The following is a 14267-nucleotide window of genomic DNA, read 5'->3' as shown; positions in this document are numbered from 1 at the left end:
GGATGCAGGCCCCGCTCTGTCGTGCGGTGTGACCGTCCAACGCGGGCATCGCTAGATTAGCCGTGGCCACGATCCTTCCACACCGCGAGCCTTTCGCCCTCGGCCGGTGTCGGTCAACGTGTGGGGTGGGGGGGAAGGACGGCTGCCGGGAGCAGACAGCCGTCCCCGGGTGGGGTGTACAGTCCCTTCACCGCGGCCGCCGGGAGCAGACGGCCGTCGAGCGATTCTGCCATTGTCCCTAGGACTTTGTACATTTCAAAGACCCTGCGCGCGGGCCGCTGATCCCGCTCGGTCGCTCCGGCCTGTGTTTAAGGAGGCGGCCGGTCCTCCCATTCTGCCAGTGTTCCTTGGACTTTGAAAAGTCTTTCCGCTCCGGGCTAGGGCGGGTGAGGTCGTCTCGAACCACGTGCCTGAAGGCCGCCTCGCGCCGGATGCAGGCCCCGCTCTGTCGTGCGGTGTGACCGTCCAACGCGGGCATCGCTAGATTAGCCGTGGCCACGATCCTTCCACACCGCGAGCCTTTCGCCCTCGGCTGATGTTCAACCAACGTGTGGGGAGGGGGTTATGGACGGCTGCCGGGAGCAGACAGCCGTCCCCGGGAGGGGAGACTTCACGGCGGCCGCCGGGAGCAGACGGCCGTCGAGAGATTCTGCCAGTGTTCCTTGGACTTTGACTATTTCAAAGTCTTTCCGCTCCGGGCTAGGGCGGGTGAGGTCGTCTCGAACCACGTGCCTGAAGGCCGCCTCGCGCCGGATGCAGGCCCCGCTCTGTCGTGCGGTGTGACCGTCCAACGCGGGCATCGCTAGATTAGCCGTGGCCACGATCCTTCCACACCGCGAGCCTTTCGCCCTCGGCCGGTGTTCGCTCAACGCGCGGGCCGCTGATCCCGCTCCATCTCTCCGGCCTGTGTTTAAGGAGGCGGCCGGTCCTCCCATTCTGCCAGTGTTCCTTGGACTTTGAAAATTTCAAAGTCTTTCCGCTCCGGGCTAGGGCGGGTGAGGTCGTCTCGAGCCACGTGCCTGAAGGCCGCCTCGCGCCGGATGCAGGCCCCGCTCTGTCGTGCGGTGTGACCGTCCAACGCGGGCATCGCTAGATTAGCCGTGGCCACGATCCTTCCACACCGCGAGCCTTTCGCCCTCGGCTGGTGTTCGTCCAACGTGTGGGGAGGGGGTTAAGGACGGCTGCCGGGAGCAGACAGCCGTCCCCGGGAGGGGAGACTTCACGGCGGCCGCCGGGAGCAGACGGCCGTCGAGAGATTCTGCCAGCGTTCCTTGTACTTTGAATATTTCACAGCCGTGCTCGCACTTAGGAAATTTTCGAGCGCTGTGGCACTTAGACATTTTTCGTCAAGCGTGGCACTTAGAAATTTTTCGTCAAGAGAGGCACTTAGACATTTTTCGTCAAGAGTGACACTTAGAAAATTTTTCACTCTCTTTGTGCCTTCCAGGGTGCTGTGCAACCCTGCGTGTTGTGTTCCCACCGAGCAAGGGGCGCTGCTGGCGGCCATGACCAAGCGCTCGGCACCGGGCCCTTTCATTTTGTGGGGTAAATTATGCGCCCCCCATGCTCGTTCTGACTATATTTTGCGAAAGGGGGGTAAATCGTTGATGAGTACGCTGACTAGGGGGACCAACCATCGTACTCTGGCGCACCTGAAGACCAAAGTTGGTACTGCACCCTACCCCTGGTACCCCAACCCCTGGTACCTAAAGAGGGAGAGGCCGAATTTTCGCTTTCGGCGGCCGACCGCGGGAACCAGCCGAGGCGGACACTTTTCGGCTCAAGAGCCGTTGGCACTTAGAAAAAATTCGCACAAGTTGGCAGGACTTCCGGGGCCAGAGGCCGAATTTTCGCTTTTGGTGGCCGTTATGGGGAACCAGCCGAGGCGGACACTTTACGGCTGTTGAGTCGTTGGCACTTAGAAAAAATTCGCACAAGTTGGCAGGACTTCCAGAGCAAGAGGCCGAATTTTCGCTTTTGGTGGCCGTTATGGGGAACCAGCCGAGGCGGACACTTTACGGCTGTTGAGTCGTTGGCACTTAGAAAAAATTCGCACAAGTTGGCAGGACTTCCAGGAGAAGAGGCCGAATTTTCGCTTTTGGTGGCCGACCTGGGGAACCAGCCGAGGCGGACACTTTTCGGCTCAAGAGCCGTTGGCACTTAGAAAATATTTGCCAAACTTGGCTTGACTTCCAGGAGAAGAGGCCGAATTTTCGCTTTTGGTGGCCGACCTGGGGAACCAGCCGAGGCGGACACTTTTCGGCTCAAGAGCCGTTGGCACTTAGAAAATATTTGCCAAACTTGGCTTGACTTCCAGGAGAAGAGGCCGAATTTTCACTTTTGGTGGCCAACCTGGGGAACCAGCCGAGGCGGACACTTTACGCTGGTTGAGTCGTTGGCACTTAGAAAATATTTGCCAAACTTGGCTTGACTTCCAGGAGAAGAGGCCGAATTTTCACTTTTGGTGGCCGACCTGGGGAACCAGCCGAGGCGGACACTTTAGGCTGGTTGAGTCGTTGGCACTTAGAAAATATTCGCCAAACTTGGCTTGACTTCCAGGAGAAGAGGCCGAATTTTCACTTTTGGTGGCCGACCTGGGGAACCAGCCGAGGCGGACACTTTAGGCTGGTTGAGTCGTTGGCACTTAGAAAATATTTGCCAAACTTGGCCAGACTTCCAGGAGAAGAGGCCGAATTTTCACTTTTGGTGGCCGACCTGGGGAACCAGCCGAGGCGGACACTTTAGGCTGGTTGAGTCGTTGGCACTTAGAAAAGATTTGCCAAACTTGGCCAGACTTCCAGGAGAAGAGGCCGAATTTTCACTTTTGGTGGCCGTTATGGGGAACCAGCCGAGGCGGACACTTTACGCTGGTTGAGTCGTTGGCACTTAGAAAATATTTGCCAAACTTGGCTTGACTTCCAGGAGAAGAGGCCGAATTTTCACTTTTGTGGGCCGTTATGGGGAACCAGCCGAGGCGGACACTTTACGCTGGTCGAGTCGATGGCACTTAGAAAATATTCGCCAAACTTGGCTTGACTTCCAGGAGAAGAGGCCGAATTTTCACTTGTGGTACCCGACCTGGGGAACCAGCCGAGGCGGACACTTTAGGCTGGTTGAGTCGTTGGCACTTAGAAAATATTCGCCAAACTTGGCTTGACTTCCAGGAGAAGAGGCCGAATTTTCACTTTTGGTGGCCGACCTGGGGAACCAGCCGAGGCGGACACTTTAGGCTGGTTGAGTCGTTGGCACTTAGAAAATATTTGCCAAACTTGGCCAGACTTCCAGGAGAAGAGGCCGAATTTTCACTTTTGGTGGCCGACCTGGGGAACCAGCCGAGGCGGACACTTTAGGCTGGTTGAGTCGTTGGCACTTAGAAAATATTTGCCAAACTTGGCTTGACTTCCAGGAGAAGAGGCCGAATTTTCACTTTTCATGGCCGTTATGGGGAACCAGCCGAGGCGGACACTTTTCGGCTCAAGAGCCGTTGGCACTTAGAAAATATTTGCCAAACTTGGCTTGACTTCCAGGAGAAGAGGCCGAATTTTCACTTTTGGTGGCCGTTATGGGGAACCAGCCGAGGCGGACACTTTACGCTGGTTGAGTCGTTGGCACTTAGAAAATATTCGCCAAACTTGGCCAGACTTCCAGGAGAAGAGGCCGAATTTTCACTTTTGGTGGCCGACCTGGGGAACCAGCCGAGGCGGACACTTTACGGCTGTTGAGTCGTTGGCACTTAGAAAATATTTGCCAAACTTGGCTTGACTTCCAGGAGAAGAGGCCGAATTTTCACTTTTGGTGGCCGTTATGGGGAACCAGCCGAGGCGGACACTTTACGCTGGTCGAGTCGTTGGCACTTAGAAAATATTTGCCAAACTTGGCCAGACTTCCAGGAGAAGAGGCCGAATTTTCACTTTTGGTGGCCGACCTGGGGAACCAGCCGAGGCGGACACTTTACGCTGGTTGAGTCGTTGGCACTTAGAAAATATTCGCCAAACTTGGCCAGACTTCCAGGAGAAGAGGCCGAATTTTCACTTGTTCTGGCCGTTGTGGGGAACCAGCCGAGGCGGACACTTTACGCTGGTTGAGTCGTTGGCACTTAGAAAATATTCGCCAAACTTGGCCAGACTTCCAGGAGAAGAGGCCGAATTTTCACTTGTTCTGGCCGTTATGGGGAACCAGACGAGGCGGACACATCACCCCGCAAGTGCCGTTGGCACTTTGAAAATATTCGCCAAACTTGGCCAGACTTCCAGGAGAAGAGGCCGAATTTTCACTTGTTCTGGCCGTTATGGGGAACCAGACGAGGCGGACACATCACCCCGCAAGTGCCGTTGGCACTTTGAAAATATTCGCCAAACTTGGCCAGACTTCCAGGAGAAGAGGCCGAATTTTCACTTGTTCTGGCCGTTATGGGGAACCAGACGAGGCGGACACATCACCCCGCAAGTGCCGTTGGCACTTTGAAAATATTCGCCAAACTTGGCCGGACTTCCAGGAGAAGAGGCCGAATTTTCACTTGTTCTGGCCGACCTGGGGAACCAGACGAGGCGGACACATCACCCCGCAAGTGCCGTTGGCACTTTGAAAATATTCGCCAAACTTGGCCGGACTTCCAGGAGAAGAGGCCGAATTTTCACTTGTTCTGGCCGACCTGGGGAACCAGACGAGGCGGACACATCACCCCGCAAGTGCCGTTGGCACTTTGAAAATATTCGCCAAACTTGGCCGGACTTCCAGGAGAAGAGGCCGAATTTTCACTTTTTCTGGCCGACCTGGGGAACCAGACGAGGCGGACACATCACCCCGCAAGTGCCGTTGGCACTTTGAAAATATTCGAAACTTCCATCAAACACACATCGGCTTTTTCGCCGTCGCTGTCCGGCCTGGGCACCATCGTGGCTCGGACAGTTCGTGTGCCAGCTTCCGTTGGCACTTAGAACATTTTTCAAAATAAAAATAAACAGTCCTGCACATACGTGCCGACTATATTTTGCGAAAGGGGAGTAAACCGATGAGTACACTAACTAGGGGGACCAACAGACCGTAGTGGTCTCCCCTGGTACCTAAATGCATACCCCTGGTACCTCAGCGACTACCCCTGGTACCTAAATGCGTACCCCTGGTACCTCAGAGAGGCCGAATTTTCACATTCCGTGGCCGAACTAGGGAACCGGACGAGGCGGACACTTTTCCGGGAGAGACCCGATGGCACTTGGAAAATATTCGCTCAAGTTGGCAGGACTTCCAGAGCAAGAGGCCGAATTTTCACATTATGTGGCCGAACTAGGGAACCGGACGAGTCGGACACTTTTCCGGGAGAGACCCGATGGCACTTAGAAAATTTTCGCTCAAGTTGGCAGGACTTCCAGAGCAAGAGGCCGAATTTTCACATTATGTGGCCGAACTAGGGAACCGGACGAGTCGGACACTTTTCCGGGAGAGACCCGATGGCACTTAGAAAATATTCGCTCAAGTTGGCAGGACTTCCAGAGCGAGAGGCCGAATTTTCGCTCGTTCGGGCCGACTCGGGGAACCAGCCGAGTCGGACACTTTTCCGGGCAAGACCCGATGGCACTTAGAAAATATTCGCTCAAGTTGGCAGGACTTCCAGAGCGAGAGGCCGAATTTTCACATTCCGTGGCCGACTCGGGGAACCAGCCGAGTCGGACACTTTTCCGGGCAAGACCCGATGGCACTTAGAAAATATTCGCTCAAGTTGGCAGGACTTCCAGAGCAAGAGGCCGAATTTTCGCTCGTTCGGGCCGACTCGGGGAACCAGACGAGTCGGACACTTTTCCGGGCAAGACCCGATGGCACTTAGAAAATATTCGCTCAAGTTGGCAGGACTTCCAGAGCAAGAGGCCGAATTTTCACATTATGTGGCCGAACTAGGGAACCAGCCGAGTCGGACACTTTTCCGGGCAAGACCCGATGGCACTTAGAAAATATTCGCTCAAGTTGGCAGGACTTCCAGAGCAAGAGGCCGAATTTTCGCTCGTTCGGGCCGACTCGGGGAACCAGCCGAGTCGGACACTTTTCCGGGCAAGACCCGATGGCACTTAGAAAATATTCGCTCAAGTTGGCAGGACTTCCAGAGCAAGAGGCCGAATTTTCACATTCCGTGGCCGACTCGGGGAACCAGCCGAGTCGGACACTTTTCCGGGCAAGACCCGATGGCACTTAGAAAATATTCGCTCAAGTTGGCAGGACTTCCAGAGCAAGAGGCCGAATTTTCGCTCGTTCGGGCCGACTCGGGGAACCAGACGAGTCGGACACTTTTCCGGGCAAGACCCGATGGCACTTAGAAAATATTCGCTCAAGTTGGCAGGACTTCCAGAGCAAGAGGCCGAATTTTCACATTATGTGGCCGAACTAGGGAACCAGCCGAGTCGGACACTTTTCCGGGCAAGACCCGATGGCACTTAGAAAATATTCGCTCAAGTTGGCAGGACTTCCAGAGCAAGAGGCCGAATTTTCGCTCGTTCGGAGCCGACTCGGGGAACCAGCCGAGTCGGACACTTTTCCGGGCAAGACCCGATGGCACTTAGAAAATATTCGCTCAAGTTGGCAGGACTTCCAGAGCAAGAGGCCGAATTTTCACATTCCGTGGCCGACTCGGGGAACCAGCCGAGTCGGACACTTTTCCGGGCAAGACCCGATGGCACTTAGAAAATATTCGCTCAAGTTGGCAGGACTTCCAGAGCAAGAGGCCGAATTTTCGCTCGTTCGGGCCGACTCGGGGAACCAGCCGAGTCGGACACTTTTCCGGGCAAGACCCGATGGCACTTAGAAAATATTCGCTCAAGTTGGCAGGACTTCCAGAGCAAGAGGCCGAATTTTCGCTCGTTCGGGCCGACTCGGGGAACCAGCCGAGTCGGACACTTTTCCGGGCAAGACCCGATGGCACTTAGAAAATATTCGCTCAAGTTGGCAGGACTTCCAGAGCAAGAGGCCGAATTTTCACATTATGTGGCCGAACTAGGGAACCAGCCGAGTCGGACACTTTTCCGGGCAAGACCCGATGGCACTTAGAAAATATTCGCTCAAATTGGCAGGACTTCCAGAGCAAGAGGCCGAATTTTCACTCGTTCGGGCCGACTCGGGGAACCAGCCGAGTCGGACACGTTACGGCCGAACACCCGTTGGCACTTAGAAAATATTCGCCAAAGTCGGCCGGACTTCCAGGCGAAGAGGCTGAATTTTCGCTCGTTCGGGCCGACTCGGGGAACCAGCCGAGTCGGACACATTACGGCCGAAAACCCGTTGGCACTTAGAAAATATTCGCCAAAGTCGGCCGGACTTCCAGGCGAAGAGCCTGAATTTTCACTTTTTCTGACCGACTCGGGGAACCAGCCGAGTCGGACACATTACGGTGTAACACCCGTTGGCACTTAGAAAATATTCGCCAAAGTTCGTTGGACCTCCAGGCGAAGAGGCCGAATTTTCGCTCGTTCGGGCCGACTCGGGGAACCAGCCGAGTCGGACACATTACGGCCGAACACCCGTTGGCACTTAGAAAATATTCGCCAAAGTTCGTCGGACTTCCAGGCGAAGAGGCCGAATTTTCGCTCGTTCGGGCCGACTCGGGGAACCAGCCGAGTCGGACACATTTCGGCGCAACACCCGTTGGCACTTAGAAAATATTCGCCCAAGTCGGCCGGACTTCCAGGCGAAGAGGCCGAATTTTCACTTTTTCTGGCCGACCGGAGGAACCAGCCGCGTCGGACACATTACGGTGTAACACCCGTTGGCACTTAGAAAATATTCGCCAAAGTTCGTCGGACCTCCAGAGCGAGAGGCCGAATTTTCACTTTTTCTGGCCGGCCGGAGAACCAGCCGAGGCGGACACATCACGCCGCTTTTGCCGTTGGCATATTCGAAACTTCCAGAATGGGCTTTTTCGCCGTCGCTGTCCGGCCTGGGCACCATCGTGGCTCGGACACGTCGTGTGCCAGCGTCCGCTGGCACTTAGAAAATTTTTCAAAATAAAAATAAACAGTCCTGCACATACGTGCCCACTATATTTTGCGAAAGGGGAGTAAACCGTCGATGAGTACGCTGACTAGTGGGACCAACCATCGCGCTCTGGCGCACCTGAAGACCAAAGTTGGTACTGCACCCTACCCCTGGTACCCAAACGGGGTAGAGGCCGATTTTTCGCATTTGGCGGCCGACCTAGGGAACCAGAAGAGGCGGACACTTTTCCGAGCAAGTGCCGATGGCACTTCCAGAGCGAGAGGCCGAATAATCGTAATTTGTGGCCGACTTGGGAACCAGCGAAGGCGGATAGGAAGTGGAGCGGGTCCCGCCGGCTGGTCCGCGGGCCAATTGCGGTCCCGCGAGTTAGCGATCGCGGTCCGGAATTCTAGCCGACTTGGGAACCAGCGAAGGCGGATAGGAAGTGGATTGGGTCCCGCCGGCTGGTCCGCGGGCCAATTGCGGTCCCGCGAGTTAGCGATTGCGGTCCGGAATTCTAGCCGACTTGGGAACCAGCGAAGGCGGATAGGAAGTCAAGTGGGTCCCGCCGGCTGGTCCGCGGGCCAATTGCGGTCCCGCGAGTTAGCGATCGCGGTCCGGAATTCTAGCCGACTTGGGAACCAGCGAAGGCGGATAGGAAGTCAAGCGGGTCCCGCCGGCTGGTCCGCGGGCCAATTGCGGTCCCGCGAGTTAGCGATCGCGGTCCGGAATTCTAGCCGGCCGGGGACCACCGCGAGGCGGATGGGTCTTCACCGAGGTCCCGCCGGCTGGTCCGCGGGCCATTTAGGGTCCCGCGAGTTACCGATCGCGGTCCGGAATTCTACCCGGCCAGGGACCACCGCGAGGCGGATGGGTGGTCACCGAGGTACCGCCGGCTGGTCCGCGGGCCATTTAGGGTCCCGCGAGTTAGCGATCGCGGTCCGGAATTCTAGCCGGCCAGGGACCACCGCGAGGCGGATGGGTGGTCACCGAGGTCCCGCCGGCTGGTCCGCGGGCCATTTAGGGTCCCGAGAGTTAGCGATCGCGGTCCGGAATTCTAGCCGGCCGGGGACCACCGCGAGGCGGATGGGTCTTCACCGAGGTCCCGCCGGCTGGTCCGCGGGCCATTTAGGGTCCCGCGAGTTAGCGATCGCGGTCCGGAATTCTACCCGGCCAGGGACCACCGCGAGGCGGATGGGTCTTCACCGAGGTCCCGCCGGCTGGTCCGCGGGCCATTTAGGGTCCCGCGAGTTACCGATCGCGGTCCGGAATTCTAGCCGGCCGGGGACCACCGCGAGGCGGATGGGTCTTCACCGAGGTCCCGCCGGCTGGTCCGCGGGCCATTTAGGGTCCCGCGAGTTACCGATCGCGGTCCGGAATTCTAGCCGGCCGGGGACCACCGCGAGGCGGATGGGTCTTCACCGAGGTCCCGCCGGCTGGTCCGCGGGCCATTTAGGGTCCCGCGAGTTACCGATCGCGGTCCGGAATTCTACCCGGCCGGGGACCACCGCGAGGCGGATGGGTCTTCACCGAGGTCCCGCCGGCTGGTCCGCGGGCCATTTAGGGTCCCGCGAGTTACCGATCGCGGTCCGGAATTCTAGCCGGCCGGGGACCACCGCGAGGCGGATGGGTCTTCACCGAGGTCCCGCCGGCTGGTCCGCGGGCCATTTAGGGTCCCGCGAGTTACCGATCGCGGTCCGGAATTCTAGCCGGCCGGGAACCACCGCGAGGCGGATGGGTGCTCACCGAGGTCCCGCCGGCTGGTCCGCGGGCCATTTAGGGTCCCGCGAGGTACCGATCGCGGTCCGGAATTCTACCCGGCCGGGGACCACCGCGAGGCGGATGGGTGGTCACCGAGGTCCCGCCGGCTGGTCCGCGGGCCATTTAGGGTCCCGCGAGTTAGCGATCGCGGTCCGGAATTCTAGCCGGCCGGGAACCACCGCGAGGCGGATGGGTGCTCACCGAGGTCCCGCCGGCTGGTCCGCGGGCCATTTAGGGTCCCGCGAGGTACCGATCGCGGTCCGGAATTCTAGCCGGCCGGGGACCACCGCGAGGCGGATGGGTCTTCAATGAGGTCCCGCCGGCTGGTCCGCGGGCCATTTAGGGTCCCGCGAGTTAGCGATCGCGGTCCGGAATTCTAGCCGGCCGGGAACCACCGCGAGGCGGATGGGTGCTCACCGAGGTCCCGCCGGCTGGTCCGCGGGACATTTAGGGTCCCGCGAGGTACCGATCGCGGTCCGGAATTCTACCCGGCCGGGGACCACCGCGAGGCGGATGGGTGGTCACCGAGGTCCCGCCGGCTGGTCCGCGGGCCATTTAGGGTCCCGCGAGTTAGCGATCACGGTCCGGAATTCTAGCCGGCCGGGAACCACCGCGAGGCGGATGGGTGCTCACCGAGGTCCCGCCGGCTGGTCCGCGGGCCATTTAGGGTCCCGCGAGGTACCGATCGCGGTCCGGAATTCTACCCGGCCGGGGACCACCGCGAGGCGGATGGGTGGTCACCGAGGTCCCGCCGGCTGGTCCGCGGGCCATTTAGGGTCCCGCGAGTTAGCGATCGCGGTCCGGAATTCTAGCCGGCCCGGAGCCACCCAGAGGCCGTGCACACGCGCCGGGTGGCCGGAAATACCTCCAGCCGAGCGGACATGCACTTTGTAAGCACCTTGGACGAGATGGCTGAGCCTTACTCGACTTCCAGCACCCCGGCTAAGCGTTCTCCACGGCCCGCTGTGCTTCCAGAAGACCTCCAGCCGGTCCTCATGGTGCTTTACTCCTCACTCTCTAAGCCGGCCCAGGCTTCCACCACCCCGGCTAAGCGTTCTCCACGGCCCGCTGTGCTTCCAGAAGACCTCCAGACGGTCCTCATGGTGCTTTACTCCTCACTCTTTAAGCCGAACGAGGCTTCCAGCACCCCGGCTAAGCATTTTACGCGGCCCGCCGAGCCTCCACAGCACTTCCAGCCGGTTCCACGGCTGCTTTCCTCCTCACTGTTTAAGCCGAACGAGGCTTCCAGAGCCCCGGCTAAGCGTTTTGCGCGGCCCGCTGAGCTTCCAGAGCACCTCCAGCCGGTTCCCCGGCTGCTTTCCTCCTCACTTTCTAAGCCGCCCGAGGCTTCCAGAGCCCCGGCTAAGCGTTCTCCACGTCCCGTTGATCTCCCCGGAGGTCGTAACGGGGAATTACCTCCCTCCAGCGGACACGGCGGGTAAATACGCCACCTCTCGCACTTAGCGCACACACCCGTTGCTGCGCGTCCGGTGGCACTTTGAGCGGCCAAACGGCGGGAGTAACAGTCACTCTCTTAAGTTAGGCTCATTTGACATTTTCTTGAACGGTTCGTGGATAAATATGTGATATATACTACATATGATCGCATTTATAGTCAAATCATATTGAAATATTCTCCGGGTGCTTTCCACCTCACTTCCTAAGCCGAACGAGGCTTCCAGAGCCCCGGCTAAGCGTTTTACGCGGCCCGCTGAACTTCCACAGCACCTCCAGCCGGTTCCCCGAGTGCTTTCCTCCTCACTTTATAAGCCGAACGAGGCTTCCAGAGCCCCGGCTAAGCGTTTTACGCGGCCCGCTGAACTTCCAGAGCACCTCCAGCCGCTTCTCCGGGTGCTTTTCTCCTCACTTTCTAAGCCGCCCGAGGCTTCCAGAGCCCCGGCTAAGCGTTCTCCGCGTCCCGCTGATCTTCCCGGAGCTTGTAACGGGGAAATACCTCCCTCTAGCGGACACGGCGGGTAAATACGCCACCTCTCGCACTTAGCGCACACTCGCGTTGCTGCGCGTCCGGTGGCACTCTGAGCGGCCAAACGGCGGGAGTAACAGTCACTCTCTTAAGGTAGGCTCACTTGAGATTTTTTTAACCGCCCGCGGAGGCGACCGGGACCACCGGGACAGCCGGGAGGCCGTGCGCGCGGGCCAAGTGGCCGAAAATAGCTCCAGGCCGACCGGATCGGCTAGTTGTAAGCACCGCGGATGAGATCGCGGAGCATTATTCGACTTCCAGCGGCCGGTGCGCTTACGCACGCCGCCCGGAACCTCCGGGAGGCCGTGCGCATGCGCAAGTGGCCGAAAATAGCTCCAGCCCAGCGGATCTGCACTTTACAAGCTCCGCGGATGAGATCGCGGAGCTTTATCCGACTTCCAGCGGCCGGTGCGCTCGCGCACTCCACCCGGCACCTCCGGGAGGCCGTGCGCATGCGCAAGTGGCCGAAAATAGCTCCAGCCCAGCGGATCTGCACTTTACAAGCTCCGCGGATGAGATCGCGGAGCTTTATCCGACTTCCAGCGGCCGGTGCGCTCGCGCACTCCACCCGGCACCTCCGGGAGGCCGTGCGCGCGCGCCAAGTGGCCCAAAATAGCTCCAGCCCAGCGGATCTGCACTTTACAAGCACCGCGGATGAGATCGCGGAGCTTTGTTCGACTTCCAGCGGCCGGCGCGCCCGACGAGCGGACCAGGTGACGGTCCAGCTCCACCCGGTACCTCGCACGGCCCGCTTCTCCCCCCCCCGCGCGGACTTCCGAGCGCTCGGGGAGACGTTCGGAAGCCGCCGGTGACGTTGGAGCGGGGAAATACCTCCCTCCAGCGGACACGGCGAGTAAATACACCTTCGGCCAAACGGCGGGAGTAACTATGACTCTCTTAAGGTAGCGGCACTCGACATCTTTTTAGCGGTTCGTGGACGACCCGGCCGGTTCTCGGGGGTGCTTTTTCTCCTAACTCTCGACGCCCGAGGAGGCTTCCAGAGCCCCGGCTAAGCGTTTTACGCGGCCCGCTGAACTTCCAAAGCACCTCCAGCCGGTTCCCCGGCTGCTTTCCTCCTCACTTTCTAAGCCGCCCGAGGCTTCCAGAGCCCCGGCTAAGCGTTTTACGCGGCCCGCTGAGCTTCCACAGCACCTCCAGCCGGTTCTCATGAGGCTTTCCTCCTAACTCTTGACGCCCGAGGAGGCTTCCAGAGCCTCGGATAAGCGTTTTACGCGGCCCGCTGAGCTTCCACAGCACCTCCAGCCGGTTCTCATGATGCATTCCTCCTCACTCTTTAAGCCGAACGAGGCTTCCAGAGCCTCGGCTAAGCGTTTTACGCGGCCCGCTGGACTTCCACAGCACCCCCAGCCGGTTCTTATGATGCTTTCCTCCTAACTCTTGACGCCCGAGGAGGCTTCCAGCACCCCGGCTAAGCGTTTTACGCGGCCCGCCGAGCTTCCACAGCACCTCCAGCCGGTTCTCATGAGGCTTTCCTCCTAACTCTTGACGCCCGAGGAGGCTTCCAGAGCCTCGGCTAAGCGTTTTACGCAGCCCACTGAGCTTCCACAGCACCTCCAGCCGGTTCCCCCAGTACTTTCCTCCTCACTCTTTAAGCCGAACGAGGCTTCCAGAGCCCCGGCTAAGCGTTTTACGCGGCCCGCTGGACTTCCAGAGCACCCCCAGCCGGCCCTCACAATGCTTTCCTCCTAACTCTTGACGCCCGAGGAGGCTTCCAGAGCCCCGGCTAAACGTTTTACGCGGTCCGCTGAACTTCCAGAGCACCTCCAGCCGGTTCCCCGGCTGCTTTCCTCCTCGCTTTATAAGCCGAACGAGGCTTCCAGAGCCCCGGCTAAGCGTTTTACGCGGCCCGCTGAGCTTCCGGAGCACTTCCAGCCGGTTCCCCGGGTGCTTTCCTCCTCACTGTTTAAGCCGAACGAGGCTTCCAGAGCCCCGGCTAAGCGTTTTACGCGGGCCGCTGAGCTTCCAGAGCACCTCCAGCCGGTTCCCCGAGTGCTTTCCACCTCACTTTCTAAGCCGAACGAGGCTCCCAGCACCCCGGCTAAGCGTTCTCCGCGTCCCGCTGATCTTCCCGGAGCTTGTAACGGGGAAATACCTCCCTCTAGCGGACACGGCGGGTAAATACGCCACCTCTCGCACTTAGCGCACACACCCGTTGCTGCGCGTCCGGTGGCACTTTGAGCGGCCAAACGGCGGGAGTAACTGTCACTCTCTTAAGGTAGGCCCACTTGAGATTTTTTTAACCGTCCGCGGAGGCGACCGGGACCACCGGGACAGCCGGGAGGCCGTGCGCGCGGGCCAAGTGGCCGAAAATAGCTCCAGGCCGACCGGATCGGCTAGTTGTAAGCACCGCGGATGAGATCGCGGAGCATTATTCGACTTCCAGCGGCCGGTGCGCTCGCGCACTCCACCCGGCACGCCGCCCGGAACCTCCGGGAGGCCGTGCGCGCGCGCCAAGTGGCCCAAAATAGCTCCAGCCCAGCGGATCGGCTGTTTACAAGCACCGCGGATGAGATCGCGGAGCATTATTCGACTTCCAGCGGCCCGT

This window comes from Syngnathus floridae, unplaced genomic scaffold (genome assembly GCF_059516105.1).
Source record: "Syngnathus floridae isolate MCC-2025c unplaced genomic scaffold, RoL_Sflo_1.0 HiC_scaffold_299, whole genome shotgun sequence".
NCBI classification, from domain to species: Eukaryota; Metazoa; Chordata; class Actinopteri; order Syngnathiformes; family Syngnathidae; genus Syngnathus; species Syngnathus floridae.
The sequence above is the reverse complement of the archived record's forward strand: the minus strand, read 5'-3'. Positions refer to the sequence as shown.